Consider the following 21,246-nt stretch of genomic DNA (forward strand, 5'->3'; position numbering starts at 1 on the left):
TACGAAAAGCAGATTAGCTACTATGTTTTAATTTATATTTAAAAGAAATATATCTTCGGGTGTACCAGATTTACCACAATGTATATAAATATTGCTTTTCCTACATGAAGCAAATTCTTTCCTCTTCCAACGTCTGCACAGAGTCAACATCGTTTTCACAGAGGCTTAAATTAAGGTGTATAGCCCTTTGCATCTTTTTGCAGCGAATTAAACTTATTTCACCGTTGACTTATTGATGTTTGCATTTTTCCACTAGCAGCTAAACAACGCTAAAGTAGTGTTTAGATTCCAGATTTGTTTGGAACTTCAAAACATGAAGGGACAGTTTTCAATTGCAAGACCTAAATAATGAATACTAGTATCTACAATCTTTAACTCTTTATTGTATCAATTGTTGCAAGTAGAGATAATGTAGACAGACACTACTTTAATTAACTGATCAACCGTACACCTACGGCATAATGCTTGGTGTTGGTTCTGCAGTAATCCAGCCCACGAGTCATTGATCTCAATACCCTATTGATAAGGACGGATTAAACTGACAGTCGCTGTTAATATACTATTTATAAGCACGGTGGCTCTGGCAATAACGTAATTAAAACACTGGACCAAAGCTGAGGAATATCTGTTTCACTTAATCATACATTTTTCGAATACAATGTAACTTGTACATTATTGTGTGTATGTATCATCACAATCCAGTCTGAATTAACATGGACTATCGTCATGGAAACAGGGAATAAACGAATTTAATGGTGAGTTATAATTGTATTTAGATCACGGCATTAAATTACGAGAATTGTTTAAGCAAGGAATGCTGTGCAAAATCACTAAGTAGAAAGGTGAAACATACTCAACAGTTACCATTCCCCAATTCAGGCAAGATAATAGCTATATATAGCTAGGTACATTTATCTATTTAAGCCTTTTCGTTTTAGGAACATAAATCTTAAACCGTCTAATGTAGTTATAGAATAACTGGTACTCATGTCAATGGATTTAAGTGTATGTGTCTTTTCATACTTCGAATTGTCCAGTTTCAATACTTGGTATGTTCCCATGGAAACAAAGTGTAGCATAAGTAATGTAATAAATATGGAGTATGCGCATTTGGTTATAGCGCCCCGTTTTAAGGAATTCTTAGATTTGTGTGATTACTTGTGTGATTACTGGAATTCGGCGCAATGGAAATATTCCTAACCCGAAATAATCAGCCAATTATTAGGAGCAAACGTCACGGAGTGAAGTGTTAGTGAGTTTCCATAATGCCAGGGTTCACTAGTAGTGAATTCCGGCCAAAACCGAATGAATGTCCCTGTCGTAAGATAGTCCATATTAAAATCTAGTGGTGTACATTGGTGGTTTGACTGCAAGGACAGTATTTACAAAAGGAAACCGGTAAATTGCACAAAGGAATAAATAAGAAGTGACTTGGCAGATACCGTTTATGTCGCCATGTGGGCAAATGTGGTACAATTATATTGGAGAAAATGTGCCTGAAAGCATACATTGACTGGCCTAAGGTGGCGACGTTAAAAATAGTTCCCAGTGTTAGGGGATACTCGTATATTTTCTAAGGCGTGAACGGTTGGCGGTACGAAAACATGATGAATATAAAACATGCAGATGTGCGGTTGATAGGTATTTGGCAGGTTGTTTTATCTGCGGTTTTGCATTAATTAGAGTAAAATTTAGGTATAGAATGGACACGTCGGGCTTTCTAATTTACAACTGAAGTTATATGGAAGTCTTTAGTCGGGGTAAACTTATGACTTCTAGCGAGAATCGCGCCAGGGTTTGACAACCGCTCGGTCAAGTAAATACCCGTGTGCGTATAACGGTAACATACACTTATTGAGTTTTGTCCCATTAACAGTGGTCCAATAAGGGATGTAATTTATAGGGGAAAAAACCTGTTACGATTAAGAAATTTAGTCATCGAGCATCAAAAATACTAAACAAAGTAATTCTTGTTCCACGACCAACGTATTTACATATTTTACATACCTCGGATAAGTTGAACCGAAGTACTATGACTAGGTCGATCGTAGTACGACAATGCATAAGTTACAGTCACTTCCTTGGATTCACACACAAATAATTTGGGGACATTGTAGATAGTTCCTTTTTAATGTACAGCGTCAGCCTCGGATGCGGGAGGTCGTGGGTTCGATCCCCGGCCGAGTCATACCAAAGACTTATAAAAATGACACTAACAGCTGTCTCGCTTGGCGCTCAGCGTTAAGAGGTTAGTGTTATGACTGGTTGACCTTTTGTCAGGGTAATGTGACTGGGTGGGGCATCATGTTGCATGTCTGCGGCATGATGCCCCAGTGCTAGACATCACTATAAACTGCCACACCGCAACATCTTAGCGATATGGCTGAAAAATTGTTAAAGCTACGTTAAAAATTCAAATCACACACACCTTTTTAATGAGATACATTGTCTGAGTTTGTGAAAATCAGTAAGATTAGATTTCCCGTTATCTGTAAACTACTCGTACGTGGAGGTAAAAACTAGTAATTAGAGCAATATGAGGATTGGTTGGATTAAAATAAAAGAAGATTAATTGATGCGTCTGCTTTAAGTTTAAGAATGAACAGGCCACAGAAGACAGATAAAGAGAGGAAGAGACGAAATAAAAAAAATGATCGTTCATATAAAAAGTCCATATTAAGTCGTGGAGTTAAAAGGCATACGCGTTCTTAAAAATGGCAAACAAATAACAACAAAAATAACATGCAAAAAACCCCAAAAAACAACAGAAATTCCCCCCCCCCAATAAAAAACAACCAAAAGAACAAAAACCAAGCATACACAACAGTTAATTAAACAAAACAAACGTGTTCAAGAAAATAAATTTTTAAAATTATTTCACATTTCCTAAGGACTGTGGGTTCCCTTTTAAATAAACTAGTCTCTTCGTGGCTCGATCCCAACGTTATGATGTATGTACGTGTTTTGTTTAAGACAGATATCCCACCTGACAGAAACTAACACCTGACGGCCTTTATAATCTCTTCTACATCGCATTGCAAATATTACTGTATATTTATTATGAACATCAGCAACGGGTACCATCTCCAAAATTAACAACTATGTTTTTCAGTCCATAAATAGTTTTCGCACATACGTAATTATAAAGCAGTAGCAACTCCGGAAATTCAAACTTCGTTCTGAACGAAATAATTAAAGATTAAATTTTGAAAAACTTTAACGTGAGTTCATTATTTTCGTTCTTATCTCTATAACAGACGTTTTCGTGACTAAGAAGTATCGACTGGGGAAACAGGGATCAGCTATAATTTTTTTTTTTTTTTTTAAACTGAACATCTGATTCCAAAAGAGGTAACGTAAATGTCATATCATGATCGAACTGATTGAGGAATGATAGTACTCCTGGGGAGAGATCAACTGTCGATTATTTTAAAAGTCAATGTCAGTTCATGCATTTTTAGGATGTCTACTGTGAATCTAAATACCCCCCCTCCTCTCTCTCTCTCTCTCTCTCTCTCTCTCTCTCTCCAGTTTAAATGCAAGTCTAATTGAACTGTACCATTATTTTTTTTCTTCTTCTCTAAGACTGAAATAATGATACCCGGCATGGAATGGAGCAAGTTATTACGAGACAAAAGGTCTCAATATCTGACGAAACGATAATGTTTGTTGAGTGTAGAACAAAGCATGGAGTTCATGTATGATGAGATAAGAAATGTGTTAGGTATGGCGCCTCGTTACAGACAATCATATCTTGTTCATCTTCGGATCTTGTACAACAGTTCTGGTCCACAATTGGCAATTTTCTTCATTCCCTTTGAGTACCACTGTACTCATAGGTTTATATGCTTTTCCTTCCTTTTTTCTTTAATTGCTATCTTTGACGACTCATGTAGATACGCATGTAAATAGTAAAGTACGTTAACCGCAATAGTTTAATGTTATTTTTGTTCCGTTTAATTTTGTCTTCCTCTTAATTGTTGAAACTGACGAGAGAAATCACAGCTAGTGTAGGTCCGGGGTGGGGGTGGGATTGGGTCGAGTTTAATGAGTTCTTTGCATATATTAAGATAAAATATTAAATGAATTTTACCTACCCATCCCCAGCGACACGACACTGGATACTGTCAAATTTCATTTGTGGGATATGGTATCCATCGAAGGTTTGTGTCAATTAATAAGAGGCAATAATTAATGGAATTTACCACATGAACCGGCGTAGTCCAGCAGGTGTTTTTCTTATTTTTTTCTTCTTCTTCTTTTGTCTTTAATTTTCCTTGCATGGTGATCGTTGCTGCTCTCTCTCTCTCTCTCTCTGCCTTTTGTCTGTCTCTCTCCACCTAGCTCGAAGATGTGGAGTAGGCTAGATGCCCCCTTGATGCGTGTCGTAAGAGGCAGAAGAGGTTATCGTGTAGAACCCGTGACAGAATGGGTGTATTTTAGAATCCTACAGTCGGATCAGTCTGTGTCCGTTACGGTGGTGTGTCCTTGGGAACGGCGCTTTACTCCAATAGCTTCGGCACAAAATAACATACTTGTGTTGCTGTGCTTTACAGCAAAAGACTCAAACCAACCCGCTTCTTTGAATCAAAATGTTTATGTGCACACATTTTAACAGTATGGCTTACTGAGACACTGTTACATCCGTTATTTTTTGAACCCACGATAGCAGTAAATAGGGGCGATCTAGGGACAATGAGACTTACCATTAAAAACAGGGTCCCGGCACTCTGGGGACTATGTAAATTTAACATGGGAAATATTGTCGCGGCACTCTAGGGACAAGGGGAATTTAACATGGGAAATATTGTCGCGGCACTCTAGGGACAAGAGGAAATTAACATGGGAATAGAGTGTGGGTCTGTCTAGGGACAAGGGGAATGGAACGTGGAACTATAGTTTGGGTCTGTCTAGGGACAAGGGGAATTTAACATGGCATTTTTAAAAAAAAAATAAAAAAATAAAAAAGGGTAGGCAATTGAAAGTCAATCTCTTTTCGAGACCTATGAGTGGCCCTGAAAAGAGCCTTTGGGTTTATGTTAATGTATCCATTAACATAAAGGGCACCGCATTGGTCTTCTTGTCCTTAGGCTGCGTCTCACTGTAGGACCGTAAATCAGGACTCTTTTGAGGCATCCTTGTCTTTCTACGTAGATCCTACGTATCCACAGACTGGTGTCTGTCCTGTAGACAACTGTCCACTTGGACCGGACATACATGGTATGTCCGTCCGGAACATCATTGAAGACGCAAGCGTAGAAGATTGCACATCGGTCCACATCTCGAGGTGCCGAGAACAGGTGAATCAATGCAGTGAACTGCGCTTATTTATAGGTAGAGGAAGGATTGAAACGGATTGAGTTCATTGACCAATCCAAACAGGCGTTACAAAATTCAGTCAGCCCACGTCCAATCGGAAGAGAGCAGTCTGTGACGTCACGTGGTCTATATAGATTCGCTAGCGCCTGTGTGTAGTCAATCCATGCGACAGTTTTTCAACATGACGGAAACTCAGAAAACGATCCATTGGGGTGCACCAGTAGTGGAGATCACCCAAGGGAACCCGGACTTACTTTCAGAAGAGGTAAATTGGGATTTTGTGGATTTTCTTACCTTGCAAGAATTTGTTCCGGAACCTTCGTTACCTTCTTCATTACCGCAAGTGGAGAATTTTAGACAGAGACAGAAAGAAGAATTGGAGAAATTTATACAACGATAAAAGGAAGCGGAACAAGCTTTTCTCCTACAGCAACAGCAGCAAGAAGAAGAGGTAAGAAAAAAAACAACAACAAGAAGAAGTAGCAGCAAAGAAACAAGAGGGTGAAAGTCAAACCGTCACGGTACTGTTGGACATTTTAGCGGAGTTAAGAAGTCTGAAACAAATGTATCAGACTTCTTTATCACGACCGAAGAGAATACGACCTTCCCGACCTAAACACGCCAACCCTGTGACTAAGCCTACCGTACCACCCTTAGTGATTTCAACAAAATCATCATCATCAGAAGTAGGCCTCGGCCGTGGCAAAGGCTTAAGACAGTTAAAGTTGATTGCTTAAACTCACCCCTACACCAAAAAAGGCCCTTTTCAGGGCCACCCACGTCTCTCGAAAAGAGATACACTTTTCAATTGCCAATAACTCAAAAAAAAACCAAACCCATTTTACCCCTATATTACGTGTATATGAGTGCGTGAGTGTACGTTCTTATTTTAAAATCAAAACCCAAAGACACTTACCTTTTTTATACCTAATTTATTCTTTTCTCAATAGTTACAATCCAATTCACAATTCACAACAGAGCACTTTAAAAAGTACATTCACTTCTTCTGTTTCCTTTTTTACTCTCTCTGTTTTTTAAATTTCTTCACCGTCACAGTCTTTTCCTCCTCCTCTTTCTCCTCACTTTCTTCCCTTCTTCTCCTGTTTCTTTTTCTTCACCTGGCTGCTTTCTTCCTCTGAAGAATCCCTCTCTTCTTCTGAAGAATCCCTCTTTTCTTCTGACTCCTCTTGTTTCTTTTTTGGGCAATCTGGAGACCAATGTCCTTTTTCTTGACAATAATAACAGGTATCTTGACCTTTGTCTCTTTTAACCCCTGTTTTCTTTTTTGACGGTCTGGACACTCTGAAGACCAATGCCCTTTCTTCTGACAGATATAGCAAGTATCTTGACTTCTATCTCAAAAGGAAGGAGAGTAGTCCGTAGGCTGGTCTGAAGAGAATTTTCTAATGACCCCTCGCAAAGCTCTGATGAAACGTTCCATCTGGGTAGTCTCTTCCATCGTTGTGCTCGGTTTGAGAGTGAAATGAATAGTGACAGGACAAGACACACACCCTTTTATATACGCTGGTCTGCCATGACTATAAATTAGTCTATGGTGTTTAAACTTGAGTCATTTGACGTTTTTCACTCAAGATGAAACGATCCAATTCATTTGAGAAGAAATTAAGAGGCAGAAACGTGATCTATCGCCTCGTACCAGGGCTGAAGTCTTGGCACAAATTCATGCCAGTGATTTTGAAGAGGACATGAGTGAACCAGAATCCGAACCCTCTAAACAAAGTTCGCTACCCTTAGTCAACCCTGAAAAGTACTATTCCATTCGAGAGACCGAAAAGCGCTCCTCTAGAAAATTTAGAACCACGGCTTACAAATACACGGTGAAGTTTAAAGATTTCAAGTCCGAAGTACCATTAGAGAAAGCAGAAGGGTTCATCACTGGGGTGTGGGATTCTTTGCTCACCACACTCAAGCGACAATGTCAACCCAAAGAAGACGATCGCTTGAGACTCTCCATACAACACGACGGTTTGAAATCCCCTGTTTGGATCGAGTTTAGCACCCCTGCAGAATTGACCGCTTCCAAAGTCATGGACAAGATTCAACACGTGCAACAACCCAATGATCAGTTTGACATCACCGATGGAAAAGCCACACTCGACATGACCCACGTCTCTCCTCCTCAAGGGACCGGACAACGCAATAAGGTGTTATTGGTGAACGACCTTCGCAGCACCAAAACGAGTCTCGTCCAAATTCACAATTCTCAAGACCAGATGTATTTAGCCCGTGCCATCGTGGTGGGACGAACCTATGCCGACAAGAACGACACGGTAGAATGGAAAAGAGATTGGGAGAACATTCGAAAATCGAACCGAGCCAAACAACGAAGATAAGCAGAACTCCTGTTGCAACAAGCCGGACTGTCCAAAGACACACCCTGCGGAATTCCTGAAATGCAAAAATTACAAGATGTCCTAGCTCCATTCTACACCTTGAAAGTGCACCCTCAAGAAGTGCGCGGACCTCTGTTGTTTCGAGGGAAAGACTTTAAGGACGGAAAATACATTCATGTCTATTATCACGATGACCATTTCGATACCATTACCACTATCACTGGATTCCTGGGATACAGTTATTACTGTGAGAAATGTGACTATGGCTATAACAATCGAGAGCAACACAAGCATTGCGGATTGAAATGCTCAGGATGTTTGGCCTCTCCACCCTGTCAGAGCGAAGGACAAAAACCAGTGCATTGTTTCACTTGTCTGCGCACGTTTGTCAGCCCTGCCTGTTACCAACAGCATTTGAAGAAATGCGCTTGTCAACTGCTGAGATTGTGCCCCGCGTGTGGACAAGGCCTATGTACCAATAGTGCCAAGGGACACGTATGTTCAGGAAAGAAAAAATGTCACATTTGTCACCACATCGTGGACTTGGAACACGAATGCTACGTGCAAAAATACCAACCCCCACCAGAGAAAGAGGATGGACACAAGAAGAAAGGCAATTTCATTTTTTTCGATTTCGAATGCATGCAAGAGACCGGCATTCACATTCCTAATTTCTGCGTGGCTCATCGAGCGTGCGAGAAGTGCATTCAAGAACCTACCTTCAGTCATTGCCTTCACTGCAGCAAGATTCCTGGAGGGCGTGAAAAAATCTTTCGAGGACCGAACACGCTAGCCGATTTCGCCAAATGGGTCTTAGACCCCATCGACAAGACGTGGAGCCAAGAGGACATCGAACGTTACGGAGATTGTCATCGTTATGCCACGGTGATGGCTCACAATTTTTCCGGATACGATGGACAGTTTCTTCTCAGATACGGAACATGGCACCGAGCGTCCTAAAGTGACTTTGAACGGAGCCAAAATCATTTTCATGCAAGTGGGACAAGTACAGTTTAAAGATTCGATGAGTTACTTGGCCATGCCTTTGAGCCGAATGCCTAAAACGTTTGGAATGACAGAAATGGCTAAAGGGTACTTTCCACACTTTTTCAATACAGAAGCCAATCAAGACGCCGTTCTACCCCATTTACCTGAGGCTCACTATTACGACCCTGACAACATGCGTACCGAACAACGAGAAGCTTTCTACGTTTGGTACCAGGCTCACGCCTCCGACCCTTTCGACTTTCAGGAAGAAATGCTAAAGTATTGTCGTTCCGACGTGGACATTTTACGGCGATGCTGTGGAACATTTCGAGAACTGTTCATGGAACACGGAGGGGTCGATCCTTTGAAAGAAGCTTGCACCATTGCCAAAGCGTGTTCCTTAGTGTACAGGCAACGATTCATGCCTGAAAACACCGTGGCTGTCATCAGTCCTCAAACGACCAACTATGTCAAACGTCAATACTCGGTCAAAGCCCTACGTTGGTTACATTACTTGTGCGACAAGGAAGACAAATGAATTCAGCATGCCCGCAACGGAGGAGGTGAAAAGACCATCGGAACGCATTCGGTCAATCGCTTCTGTACGAGTTTAACGGTTGCTTATTTCACGGATGTCCCGTCTGTTACCCTGACCGCGACACTAAAAATCAGTTTTTACAACGAACCATGGAAGACTTGTACCAGGTCACTTGTCAGCGACGCCTAAAGTTAGAACAGGAAGGATACCAAGTGGTGGAAATGTGGGAACACGAGTACGATCACCGTTTGAAAACCGATCCCGAGTTTAAACGCCTCGTGGAAAGTTACCAGTTCATGGACCCGCTGAACCCGAGGGATAGTTTGTACGGAGGAAGAACCAATGCCACCTGTTTGCTGTACCAAGCCGACGAAGAGAAAGGAGAAGAAATCAGATACTTGGACGTGTGTTCGCTGTATCCCTACGTGTGCAAATATTCTCGCTTTCCTGTAGGGCACCCACAATTGTTGACGGAACACATCGACCTGAAAAACATTCGACAATACGAAGGTCTGATCAAGTGTAAAGATTTGCCTCCCACGGACTTGTACCATCCCGTCTTACCTCACCATTGCCAAGGCAAACTGATGTTTCCTTTGTGCCGTACTTGTGCCGAAACGTGCAACCAAGACGAACCTTGTCAGCACACCCAGGAAGAACGGGCCTTGACGGGAACCTGGGTCAGCGTAGAATTGTTCAAAGCTCTGGACATGGGATACCAACTGTTAGAAGTGTACGAAATTTGTCACTTTCCCAAAACACAACAATACCACAAGGGTGACCCCACGCAGAAAGGCATTTTCGCCGACTACGTGGATGCCTTTTTGAAACTGAAGCAAGAAGACAGCGGTTATCCTTCCTGGTGTCACACTCCCGATGACCAAAAGACATTCAAAGAGAAATACTGGGCACAAGAAGGCATTACTTTAGATCACGTCGAGAAAAACGAAGGCAGGCGATCGTTTGCCAAAGTGATGTTAAATTACTTGTGGGGTAAAATGGCACAACGACCGTGTTTACCCAAGACTGAATATTTGACAGAACCTTCCCGCTACTTTCAGATGATTCACGACAAAACCAAATACATGAAACACGTGGACGTCGTTCGTGAGGATTTGATCTTGGTCAATTACGAAGAAGATCTGGACTTTGTGCAAGACGACCCTTTTGGAAATGTCATCATTGCGGCTTACGTGACAGCTCATGCTCGCTTAAAGTTGTACGAAGCTTTAGAACTGTTAGGGGAACGCGTCCTGTACTTTGACACGGACAGTTGCATTTACATCCATCACCCGAGTCAACAGCACCCTGACATCGAAGGAGACCGTTTAGGAGCCTGGACAGACGAGCATCCCGACGACAAGATTCTAAGTTTCGTCAGTGGCGGTCCCAAAAAATTACGGCTACGAATACCGGGACAAACAAGGAGAAGTGCACACGACGTGTAAAGTGAAAGGATTGACTCTGAATTATCGTACCAGTCTAGTGGTCAACTTTGGGGTACTGAAAGAAGCCTTGCAGTCTGGAAAAGATCAACACTTTAAAGTGACCACCTATCAACCGAACAAGATTGTACGTTTACCCACTCACCACATCGTCAGTCGACCCTTGGAAAGAGTCTATCAAATCGTGTACCAGAAGCGAGTGAGACTTCCCAATCATTTCACCTTACCGTATGGACACGTCGGTATAAAACATTGGTTGTAAGAGGATAGTCACCCACCAGAAGCATGACTTCGCCACAGCAAGAATCGAGTGAGAAACCCGATGAGAACTCCAAGTTCAAACCCTACCCTGTTCCAGTCTTCTTACCTGACTATTGTGATTGTGCCCGTCGATTGGACACGATTCAGAAATGGCCTACGGATAGGGAAGGATTACTTTCTTCGCATGTTTTAGCTAGAACAGGATTTGTCTACTTGAGACCTGAGTCAGGATTGGGATACGAAGTACAGCGTTTCGCTTGCGGACTGAAGTTACGAATGGATCTATGTATCTACAAAGATTCAGCTATTCTGGAACATACTCGATGGTCTCCGTACTGTCCTTACCTTTCTATGGCCTTTCCACCCATGACACTACAGTACAATGATGACGGCACCTTAGAGACGGTACCTTCCAAAACTAGACATAAAAAACATAAAAAAGGAACGATGTACAAGCTTCAGACTGCATTGCGACTAGTATAAAAAGGGACTATGGTCAAGATCGATAGTTCATTGTGACTAGCTACCAAGACCGAGCGAACAAGATGAATACTTTCAGAGAAACACACAAGTTCAGACAGACACAATTCAAGTGGGGGGCGTCGGAAACAGAATGCGATTGTGAGCCTTGCGATGGGAACGATGCTGTACGCTGTGACCTTAGCGATGCCGTAAAGCATCATGGGAACTTTGTTTTTACTACCCCTATCATGGAAAGTGATGCTGTGCGTGTCAAACCTGAGGGATGCGAAAGCGATGCCGCTCGTCCTATTGGACATTTTACTGGCTTTCGTTTTAAATGTGGATGTTCACCTTCACGTCTACCCCCCTATGGATGTCATCCAGCCCTGGGCAAACTCCTGTCCATGTCACCCAACCCTCATCGAAACGAACCTGTGAAAGACGAATATTCGTTTCCTGTGCGTTTGTCGGAATACTACGACTTTGAAAATCGTCTTCAATCGTTCAAAGGAAAATGGCCTAAGTATCTGGGAGGACCGACCCCCGAAGAATTAGCCAGAGCCGGATTGTTCTACTTGGGCGAAGGAGATAAAGTCAAGTGCTTCAGTTGCGGTGTGTCACTTCACCACTGGGAACCACAAGATTCGGCCTACGTAGAACATGCTCGATGGTCACCGAATTGTCATTACTTACCCTTAGTGGGACCGAGACATTGAAGTAACTTACCATAATCTGTTTATGGATACTTTTACAAGAGAACATTCGTGCTTTGCCTGTGGAGTTGAGAGAACGCATTTACCGAGAGCTGGTCAAAATACAAGTCAAACGTAAAGAACAGTTGCATCCGTTACGTCACCGGTGTTTGAACCACTGGTACCTGAATGCTATACAAGGACTGATTCAGTTGAAAGTGTTCCATTGGACAGACATTGATCAACGACCCCTGGTTATAAAAAGAATTGGTTTGGTATGGATGATTCTATCTACTACATTGTAAACGTACTGGATCCAATTCCAGAGGAAGAGTTAACGAATTACCAACATCTTTTACTCAATGTCAGCTTAGTGAAAGAGGAAACTTCTGAACGAATTTTAATGTGTAGATTAGTGATGAAACGATTTAGATTCGACAATGAATGAAAACCATGTCTGTGCAAATGGTACATTTCTTGTGTCAGACAAAAGAGGATTTAGTATGACCTATTCATGGATACTTTACAAGAGAACATTCGTGCTTTGCCTGTGGAGTTGAGAGAACGCATTTACCGAGAGCTGGTCAAAATACAAGTCAAACATAAAGAACAGCTGCATCCGTTACGTCACCAGATCTTTAACCACTGGTATCTGAGTGGTATAAAAGAACTGATTCGTCAGAAATTGTTTCAGTGGTCAGACCTTGTTCAATACTTCCAGGCCCCCGATGATCCACGTGTTGATTATTTTGGTTACTTCGAGATTCACCTCGTGCAACGCATTGAGGAAGACAAGTTAAAGGATTACCAACATATTTTACGTGGAATCTACTTAGTGGAAGAGGAAACTTCTAAACAAACTTTGAAGTTTAGGTTACAGTATGCAACATTTAGATTCCCCACTGGAGAACGAAGATCTCTGGCTAGAAAGTACGTGTATTGTTTCCGAAACAAAGAGACTATAAAAACAGGCTGCCATGCCACGACTTATGTCGCATGTAATTGAACAGATTCCGTGGAAGGAACTCAATGACCATATTCAAACCGTGGATCATTACCATCGATTATTACAAGAACTGTATCCATTCAATTTGGGTCGACAAGTGGTGTGTGTCTTAGTGACTTGTTTTCTAGGATTTCGTTTACCAGCCGATTCCTTGTGGACTCTTTACGAACAGTATTTACCACCCCATTCAACATGAAAGTGGTGCCTTTAAATGTTCACGAGAGACTCCTTTTGCTCAAAGCCTTACGTTTTCATCTGGATACTTCTCGACCTCTACGGGAAAAAAAGATTCGTCAACTTTTAGCTACCCGAGACGTGCATGACGATGTGTGTGTAGCTTGTGACTTACACCTCCAGTGGACAGATGTCCGTGCCTGAAAAAATTGGGATTTTGAGGCTTGGACCCAAGAAGTGGCCCAGTATGCTCGAGAGTTGTGATCCTTCCTTTCAACGTCCAAAGAAAAAAGTTACTTTTCAACCTGTGTTAGTGACGGTGCCAGAAGAACCCGTCACCCAGGACAGGACTGTCGTGGACAGGCCTGAAAGACCCTTTCGGGAGGACACTTGTGTGACCTTACCCCCTATAGAACTGGTCAGAACTTTACCCAAAACATGTTGTACAGACACTTGTTTTTATTCCACGTTAAAGATTTTCATGTGACTTTTATCCTTGTACTTAAGCCTTCGGCTTTTATGTATTTTTGTCTTTCGTATTCATGTTTAAAACATTCAATAAACGTGTCCTGAAAAAAGTATATAAACTCTCGTCTTGTTTGTTTTCGTGTCACAAGTGACATTCCTGACACTATGGCTAATTCTGCTGTCTCTGCTCCCTCTTCATCCACTGTCAAAGTCATCGACGAACACTTAGATCGTGCCAGTTGGGAGGCTTTGTATCTTCGCCATCCCTTTAACATGCTCATTGCTGGACCCAGCGGTTCAGGCAAAACCGAATTCGTCAAACGTTTGATCGAACATAAACATCATTTGATCGACCGACCACCTCAGCGGATCGTGTGGTGTTACAAAGAGTGGCAATCGGCGTACAGCCTCTTGCGAGGAAGTCAAGGCGATTCCATCGTGTTTGTGGAAGGCATTCCTAAAGAAGACGACGGCATCGTCTCTGACTCCCGTCAAACCCATTTGGTAATTTTTGACGACATGTTAGGAGAAGACGAAGAAGAAAATAAACTGTGGTTCACGCGCAAAGGGCATCACCGTAATGCCAGTGTCGTTTACATCGCCCAAAATTTGTTTCAACAAAGTAAAGCCCATCGCACCATCAGTCTCAATGCGCATTACGTGGTCTTGTTTAAAAGCCCTCGAGATAAATCGCAAGTGCAAGTCTTAGCCAAACAGTTAGGAACGCCTTGGCCGACTCAGGCGTACGACGATGCTACTTGAACTCCACACGCCTATTTACTCGTCGATTTGAAACCTAAGAACTGAAGAGTACTTGGAGACGTTGATCACACCAAGAACTTCTCCGTTGATGACCCCAAGAACTTCCCAGTGGCAGGACCCTCCCATTTAGTGGCAGTGGCTGCTGCTCACAAAGTACCTTCTCCCAAAATCAAAGTCCAAGAAAGATCGGGCATGTTACAAAGTTTACTGGATTTGTCCAAGCAAGAACTGCCTCGATTTAGTCCGTTGCGTACCCCTGCACGACGTGTCATGCCTGTCCTGAAGTTGATACGACGTAAAGACAATCAGTGGCGACGCGTTCCAGTATAAAAAGGGCCTGTGACCAAGTCGGTGTATCAGTGTTTTTGGTGCTGAAGACTCAAATATGTCACCCTCCAGAAAACATCCCTCTTCTAAACAGCCCCAAGGAAAGAAAAGAAAAGGACTGCCTCCTCGTTTAGTCAAACATGGGGACATGTTATCTGTCCTGTCCAAAGCTTCTCCACCTCTACGAAAAAAACTCATTCAATCAGCCTCCAAAGAAGTCATCGATACTGTGTGCGAATGTTGTTTATACGTCTTGAAAGGCACGATCCCTTTGTCCAAACACCAGAAACAATGCTTAAGCAAACATCGTCACGTTCTTCGCCAAATGGTTCAAAAGAAAATTCCGATTCGTCAAAAGAAGAAGATGTTGGTCCAACGTGGAGGCATTTTACCCCTCTTGTTAGGCCCCTTATTGAAAGGAGTCTTGGGAACCATGTTGGGAGGACTGGTGGGAGCAAGATAAAAAGGCCCTCGGAAGTCCCAAGATCTCAGAATCGACCTCTGACAACCCCATGGAAGGACGAAAACTAGCTTTAGTGCCTTACAAACGATAGATGGAATACCATCGTTGGCAAGAACAACACACCCCGCATTTACCTCCTAATCCCCATTTAAGCGAGATGCCCCAGTTACAATACGAATTGCAGTCCTTGATGGATCGCCATGATTTGTCCGAAACAGAAAAATTGCAAAAGTACGGTCAACTCTTGCAACGATTGCAACTCTTTCACCAGAAAGCTTTAGACGAAACAGCTTTACCCACTCTGAAAGATTTTAAGACCTTGATGAAAAGTCCAGCATCATCATCACTACCACCACCACCACTACTACCATCCCCAGGGGTCACCAGAGATGCTACCCCACGAAGACCTGAGGAAGAAGAGATGCGAGAAGTGTTTCAAACACCGTCAGCAGCTCCCATTTCGAGTAAGATTGCAGCATCCTTGTTGACCCCGTCCCCCACACCCCAACGAGAAGAAATGAAAGCTTGGGTTTAAAAGATGATGTCCACTCCTCCTTCGACAGAAGTGAAAAAGAAACAAGGGAAACCAGAAGTGAAAAAAGAAAAGAAGACCAAAGCCATTCCATTGCCACCTCCACCACCACTACCTTCGACTTCTACTCCCGTAGCCCATCGGACACGTAAATCCGTTTCTAAACCACCCTTTCGACCCACCCAAAGTAGCATCACCGAAGAGTGGGTGACTTATTAACACACAAACAAACCCCAAAAATGGAAAAAGTCTTAGCCAGCATTTACTACGATCCCTCGGATCCTGCAGGTTACGCAGGAGTTCAAAAATTGTATCGTGCTGCCAAAACTCGACTGAAAAGTCTCCGTTTACCTCAAGTGCAACGATGGTTACAAGAACAAGCTACCTACACTTTACACAAACCCATTCGACGCAAGTTTTCCAGAAGTCGCACCCGAGTGGAAGGCATCGATCATCAATGGCAAGCCGATTTAGCCGATGTCTCTCATTTGGCCAGCTACAATCGTGGTTACAAATATTTGTTTTGTGTCATCGACGTCTTTTCCAAATTTGCCTGGGTCGTGCCATTGACTTCCAAATCCAGCAACGAATTAGTGCGAGCCCTGCAACGAGTGTTGAAACAAAGCGGTCGTCACCCTCATCGATGGCAAACGGACAAAGGTACCGAATTTCTGAACCAAGCTTTCCAAAAAGAATTAAAGAAACGTGACATTCATTTTTTTACCACCGAGAATCCCGAAACCAAAGCTAGCATCAATAAACGTTTTCAACGCACTTTGAAAGAACGCATGTGGAAATATTTTACGCATCATCACACTCTGAAGTACATCGACATCTTACCGCACCTGGTGCAAGCGTACAACCAATCTTACCATCGAAGCATTGGACGTGCTCCGCAAGAACTGACTCCCGACAACGAAGTGCTGGTGTTTGAGCACCTGTTTGGTACGTCCCCGACGAGGGCTGTCCCCAAGAATAGTGGAGAGTTGACCGTAGGAGATTGGGTGCGCATTGGCAAAACCAAACGCACTTTCGACAAAGATTACTTACCTAACTGGACGACCGAATTGTTTCGTGTCACTGGAAAAGTGCATGGCCGTCATCCTGCCGTCTATAAATTGGAAGACATGAACGGAGAAGTGCTCAAAGGAACGTTTTATTTGCCCGAGTTACAACGTGTCACCAAAAAAGAAGACGACGTGTACGACATCGAAAGCATTCTCGAAAGCAGAACCCGTAAAGTGGGCAAACGACGTGTCAAAGAAGTCAAAGTACGTTGGAAAGGATATCCACCCAGTTTTGATTCTTGGATTGACGCTTCGCAAGTCATCGACTATAAAAAGAAGTGACCATCATGCCCTTTCACACAGACGCAGCTACGTTGACCACTCCTTCACCCAGTTCTTCTGTGCAAGATTTACAAAAACAACCCTTGTGGGTGTGGTGTGGAGAACGTGTGCCTAAAACGCAAATCGTCTTTTTCTGCCAAATCTTCGTGGTGTATTGTGTCATCGGGGCAGCCATTGCCAATTTGAGTTTGCAACAAGGAGACAAACAATTGTGGACCATTTTATTGAGCAGTTGCATCGGTTACCTGCTTCCTAATCCCTCCCTGAAATTCACCTCGAACGGGAACAACGTGAACCAGTGCCAGTGCCAGTCACCACTCCAACAACAACAACCCTATTTTGGGCGGAGACACGCCTCTGACGTCCAATAACCCCTCGGACAGCCACAGAACTCTGGAATTATGAGTCACCAAAACCAATTTTACTTAACCTTACCCAGTGACAGTTCCATGGAGGTGTTTCCCAACAACACGTTGTGCTGTTACACGGCCAAATTACCTCAGGCCATCCCATTAGATCACGAAGCCCACTGGGAAGTGGCTTTAGTAGAAATCATTCACCCAACCCAAGTCCTCAATGTCCTTCCCAATCAAAATTTTTTTACGGTGGAAGTTCATGACGATTCATTGCAACAGTACTTGGATACCCATGTCAAATATGACAAGAAAACCCCTAGCACAAAAAATCAAAAGTGGACCACCTATCACTTGTTCATTCCCCCAGGCGATTATTTTAGTGGCCAACATTTGGTGAGCACCATTGCCTCCAGGTTTAATGTCGTGTTTCTGAAAGCTTTGGAAAGTGTCAAAAAAAGTGTCACTATGGAATACCACAAAGCAGCTCGTCGCTTCTTGATGACATTTTACGGGAGTAAAATCGTGTCCATTTTATTTTGTCCTGAATTGTTTGACATGTTGGGCGGAGACATGGAACTGAGGAAGAAAGTAGAACAACAAAAAGGCGAATCAGCAGTTATTTACGACAACGATTCTTTTAGCAAGTTTTTTCGTGCCCCGGTAGAACTGAACCAAGGACTGAATTTGATGTTTGTGTACTCCGATGTGGTGGAGTTTAACGTGGTGGGACACACCTCCCTACCGTTACTGCGTGTCATTCCTTTTAAAGTGAATTCTGCCACGGTCGCTGACGAGGAAGGTGGAAACACTTACCACGTTCACCGCGAATTTGTACATCCTCACTATCTGCCGGTCAGCAAGTCGTATTTGGACACGCTCTACATTGCTATAAAAGGAGATTTGGGACAAAATATTCCATTCACCAAAGGAAAAGTCACGGTGAAACTCCATTTTCGAAAACGGTTCTCTCACGATTCGTAAGTCATGTATCAAGTGTACCGAGGGGTTGCTCGACAGCGAGGACACAGTTTAGGAGATATGTTAAAATCAGCCTTTCGTTCAGTGGCCCCCGTGTTGAAACCGATGGTGACACGCGGATTGTACGCCTTGAAAGATGCAGCACTGACACACGGTAAAGAATTTCTCCAAAATGTCATCATTGACAAACAAAACCCCAAAGAAGCTTTCTTGAGGGCAGGCAAAAATGTCTTGTTGCAAACGGGTAAAGACCTTTTGGGCGGACGAGAAACACCTATAAATGCCCTGCACGCTACCGAGTCAGGCATTCAGCAAGGACAAGGTAGAAAGAGACGACGAAGAAAACACCCTTTCACCAGACTTCACACTTCTAGAAAGGCAGAGAAAAGAAAAACCGTTCGAGACCTAGACGTTTTCGATTATTTAGAAAGAACAAAAAATGATTCACCGAGAGTCTTGCGCTTGTTCCAAGTCGGAACTGGATCTGTTTGCCATGTCACCCACCATGATGACCATGCAAGAATCCCAGTGGGTGGAACTTCACGCCGTCTCCTCTTTCACAGCCTCAGCTCCCATCGAGTTTGAAATCAAAGGACAGCCCGAAGATTACATCGATCTGAATAGCAGTTACTTGTACCTGAACGTCAAAGTTGTCGATGAGGATAATACGCCCCTAGATGGTGATGAGGTAATAACTCCCGTCAACAATTTCATGCATTCCTTGTTCAGTGGAGTGGACTTGTACTTGAATAACAAACTAGTCAGTAGCAGCATGGATACTTACCCTTATCGAGCATACCTGGAAAATCTCTTGACGTACGGAATAGACGCCAAGAACACTCATCTCTATGCCTGTGTGGTATGGGAAGCTGACGATGCAGGCCAGTTTGAAGAATTCGAAATTAATACAACCAAAGAACACAATGCGGGATTTGTAGAACGAAGAGACAGAATCAAAAGTGGAGATAGTTTAGAACTGATGGATCGTTTGCATTTGGACATGTGGTTACAAGAAAAGTATTTGCTGAACGGAGTGAATCTATTCCTGAGACTGAATCGTAGTAGTACCGCTTTCCATTTGATAGGTACTAGTGCTTGCAAAACTGTCATCGAGGAAGCCAGGCTCTACGTACGACGCGTGGAAGTGTTACCTAAAGTGGGTAACGACATCAGTCAGACGTTGAGCAGAACGACCGCCAAGTATTCCATACGACGCGTGGAAGTGAAAACCTTCACCATTCCTACGGGGCTGCGATCCATGATCGAAGATCATTTGTTCCAGGGACAGTTACCCAAACGTTTGACCATTGGTATCGTCGAGAATGCAGCCTTCAACGGAGCTTTGGCTAAAAATCCTTTCCACTTTAAACACTTTGACGTGTCCATGATCGAAGTCAGTCGCGATGGCAAGACCTTGTGTACCCGACCTTTCGAACCTAACTTTGACAAGAAGAATTACTTGAGATCGTACTTGTCCCTGTACGAAGCCACCGGTCAGTTAGGAACCAACACCAGTCACGGGATTACGTACGAAGATTACGCAGGAGGCTATGCTTTGTGGGCTTTCGATTTCACTCCAGACCAAGGCAGCGACGAGGGATATTTCCACCCTATAAAATCCGGCCAGATTCGTGAGGAAATTCAGTTTACTACAAATCTAACAGAGACGGTGAACGTCCTCCTGTATGCCGAATTCGATAATACCATAGAAATCAACAGTTTGAGAGAAGTCATTCTAGATTATTAGAAGCTATGGAAGACTGTTATCCCTCTTTACCTAGTGAAGAAACTTTGGACATGAAATGGGGGGAAACCATGAAAGAAGAAGAAGAAGAAGAAGAAGAAGAAGAATCCCAAGACTAAGAAGTTATCATGATGAAGTCAAGATGGCCAGAACAAGAAGCCCATTTAGTCTCCTGTTTTGCTACATTCCTGGCAGATGTAATGAAAGAATTGATCAAGGGAGAGTGCTATGGATGTCACAACGATCATCCCAGTCAAATTCAACACGACAAATGTCTGATGTTGAGCCAAGAAGAAAAATTGGACGAATATCTGGACAAAGCTTGGGGTGTCATCGAGATAGAATTCGTGTTGAACGAGTGGTTTAAAGGCTTGGATAAACATTCTTCTCCTCCATTAACATCTCTGGAGTCCGTCGCATCGAATCTCTCTTTGACCAGAATAAGAAGTCGGAGCCAAACGCCTTTTACTTGTCAGACATTTTCAAGCAAAAGGTCAGGATCGAATTGATGACTTATCATTACCTGTGAAGAAGAAAAAAACATGGATACCTGGGAACTTTATTACCTTTTGAACCACAGTTCGTATACGGCTTCTTGGAATCCTGTCGTCTGTGCTAAAGATGAACTCCCTCATTGCAAACCTCAAGACCATCTAGCGTATGTCATCAACACGGACGACAGTCATCTTCCAGGAACCCACTGGGTAGCCGTCTACTTTCCTCAAGAAGGATGTGTGGAATATTTTGATTCGTACGGATTGTCCCCTTTGGAAGACGATATCATTGACTTTATGAGAAGAAATGCTCAGACCACCCGATTCAATAATGTGAAATTACAAGGCACAGATTCCTTGGTGTGTGGACAGTACTGTGTGTATTTTCTGCATCATCGCAGCCTGGGCTATTCCTTAGAACATTTAGTGACTCATTTTGATCCTCGTTCTTCAAGAAACGATGTGAAAGTAGATCGATGGTTCTGTGACCATTATGCTTATCTTTTGTCTCAAGCTAGGAAACGTAGTGTCCATC

At 43.0% G+C, this 21,246-nt stretch overlaps 1 protein-coding gene across 2 annotated transcripts in view; it reads left to right on the top strand.

Moving 5' to 3' along the window:
• The first annotated feature begins 636 nt into the window (after nucleotides 1–636).
• The window catches only part of LOC149802331 (adenylosuccinate lyase-like), a 118,001-nt gene continuing 97,391 nt past the window's right edge, over nucleotides 637–21,246 (top strand). Inside the window, exon 1 of one of the 2 annotated variants that reach the window (XM_089951542.1) lies at nucleotides 637–755. The gene's annotated coding sequence lies outside the window, so the exon portion shown is untranslated. The remainder of the gene's footprint in view (nucleotides 756–21,246) is intronic. The other variant, XM_089951543.1, reaches the window with a different exon arrangement.

The sequence above is a fragment of the Sinohyriopsis cumingii genome, chromosome 3 (assembly GCF_028554795.1).
Source record: "Sinohyriopsis cumingii isolate HCF-2022 chromosome 3, ASM2855479v2, whole genome shotgun sequence".
Lineage (NCBI taxonomy): Eukaryota > Metazoa > Mollusca > Bivalvia > Unionida > Unionidae > Sinohyriopsis > Sinohyriopsis cumingii.